The sequence below is a fragment of the Engystomops pustulosus genome, chromosome 7 (genome assembly GCF_040894005.1).
Source record: "Engystomops pustulosus chromosome 7, aEngPut4.maternal, whole genome shotgun sequence".
Lineage (NCBI taxonomy): Eukaryota > Metazoa > Chordata > Amphibia > Anura > Leptodactylidae > Engystomops > Engystomops pustulosus.
In genome coordinates this window covers 137,486,408-137,488,855 of record NC_092417.1, presented here as the reverse complement: position 1 = coordinate 137,488,855, position 2,448 = coordinate 137,486,408, and the positions used below count along the sequence as shown (strand labels likewise).

General features: G+C 53.9%; 1 non-coding gene across 1 annotated transcript; it reads left to right on the top strand.

Moving 5' to 3' along the window:
• The first annotated feature begins 2,115 nt into the window (after positions 1-2,115).
• On the top strand, positions 2,116-2,187 carry TRNAD-GUC (transfer RNA aspartic acid (anticodon GUC)). Its single transcript has one exon. It is a non-coding gene; the product is annotated as a tRNA-Asp (tRNA).
• Positions 2,188-2,448: the final 261 nt, after the last annotated feature.

The window sequence follows — 2,448 nt, the reverse complement described above, 5'->3', positions numbered from 1 at the left end:
TCGACTTTGGCCGCAGCTTGTTCCTCGTTAGTATAGTGGTGAGTATCCCCGCCTGTCACGCGGGAGACCGGGGTTCGATTCCCCGACGGGGAGAGCTTTGCATTTTTTCTCGCCCGAGTCTTGCTTTCGTGCGGAGCTCTTTCCCAAGACTGTCCTCACAGTTCCTTCTTTGACATGGTCCCACCTCAGGAAGTCGAGCTTTCCGTTTGATACCGAGAAGCTTGGCCGCTCGCCAGCTCCTCGTTCACGTAGCGCCGACAGTAGCAGGTTGGTTTCACCTATAAAAGCACCGCCTCATCCCTAGGAATGACTCGGCACCGCCACTTTTCCTTCGGCGCAAAAGAAACAGTGTGCTGAAATGGTCAGACTTGAGATTTTCTTCAGACCACTTGGCTAATAGGACTCCAGATATCCTCTTTAGGAGCTGTTTTCAGGGTGGCAGAAGATCTGAGGAGGTGCACAACCGGCCGAACCCCTAGAGATCCCAAGAGCAATGGCATCGGCCCGGAGACTGCCCGATCTTTCCGTCATACTTTCCAAGAGGTCCCGTCTTTGTCGGAGGATGTCAGTCATTAATTCAGCTGAATGCCATTTCCATCAACTGCCGCCGTTTGTTTGCTTTCAACCCCCTTTGATTTCAGAGGTGCATGGAAAGAGGCCTTGCTGGGGGGTCGCAAGCAGCTCGACTTTGGCTGCAGCGCGACAGGCCCCTGCCAGCAGCTTGTTCCTCGTTAGTATAGTGGTGAGTATCCCCGCCTGTCACACGGGAGACTGGGGTTCGATTCCCCGACGGAGAGAGCTTTGCATTTTTCCTCGCCCGAGTCTTGCTTTCGTGCGGAGCTCTTTCCCAAGACTGTCCTCACAGTTCCTTCTTGGACATGGTCCCACCTCAGGAAGTCGAGCTTTCCGTTTGATACCGAGAAGCTTGGCCGCTCGCCAGCTCCTCGTTCACGTAGCGCCGACAGTAGCAGGTTGGTTTCACCTATAAAAGCACCGCCTCATCCCTAGGAATGACTCGGCACCGCCACTTTTCCTTCGGCGCAAAAGAAACAGTGTGCTGAAATGGTCAGACTTGAGATTTTCTTCAGACCACTTGGCTAATAAGAGGACTCCAGATATCCTCTTTAGGAGCTGTTTTCAGGGTGGCAGAAGATCTGAGGAGGTGCACAACCGAATGAACCCCTAGAGATCCCAAGAGCAACGGCATCTGGCCGGAGGCTGCCCGATCTTTCCGTCATACTTTCCAAGAGGTCCCGTCTTTGTCGGAGGATGTCAGTCATTCATTCAGCTGAATGCCATTTCCATCAACTGCCGCCGTTTGTTTGCTTTCAACCCCCTTTGATTTCAGAGGTGCATGGAAAGAGGCCTTGCTGGGGGGGTCGCAAGCAGTTCGACGTTGGCCGCAGCTTGTTCCTCGTTAGTATAGTGGTGAGTATCCCCGCCTGTCACGCGGGAGACCGGGGTTCGATTCCCCGACGGGGAGAGCTTTGCATTTTTTCTCGCCCGAGTCTTGCTTTCGTGCGGAGCTCTTTCCCAAGACTGTCCTCACAGTTCCTTCTTGGATATGGTCCCACCTCAGGAAGTCGAGCTTTCCGTTTGATACCGAGAAGCTTGGCCGCTCGCCAGCTCCTCGTTCACGTAGCGCCGACAGTAGCAGGTTGGTTTCACCTATAAAAGCACCGCCTCATCCCTAGGAATGACTCAGCACCGCCACTTTTCCTTCGGCACAAAAGAAACAGTGTGCTGAAATGGTCAGACTTGAGATTTTCTTCAGACCACTTGGCTAATAGGACTCAAGATATCCTCTTTAGGAGCTGTTTTCAGGGTGGCAGAAGATCTGAGGAGGTGCACAACCGGCCGAACCCCTAGAGATCCCAAGAGCAATGGCATCGGCCCGGAGACTGCCCGATCTTTCCGTCATACTTTCCAAGAGGTCCCGTCTTTGTCGGAGGATGTCAGTCATTAATTCAGCTGAATGCCATTTCCATCAACTGCCGCCGTTTGTTTGCTTTCAACCCCCTTTGATTTCAGAGGTGCATGGAAAGAGGCCTTGCTGGGGGGTCGCAAGCAGCTCGACTTTGGCAGCATCGCGCCAGGCCCCTGCCAGCAGCTTTTTCCTCGTTAGTATAGTGGTGAGTATCCCCGCCTGTCACGCGGGAGACCGGGGTTCGATTCCCCGACGGGGAAAGCTTTGCATTTTTTCTCGCCCGAGTCTTGCTTTCGTGCGGAGCTCTTTCCCAAGACTGTCCTCACAGTTCCTTCTTGGACATGGTCCCACCTCAGGAAGTCGAGCTTTCCGTTTGATACCGAGAAGCTTGGCCGCTCGCCAGCTCCTCGTTCACGTAGCGCCGACAGTAGCAGGTTGGATTCACCTATAAAAGCACCGCCTCATCCCTAGGAATGACTCGGCACCGCCACATTTCCTTCGGCGCAAAAGAAACAGTGTGC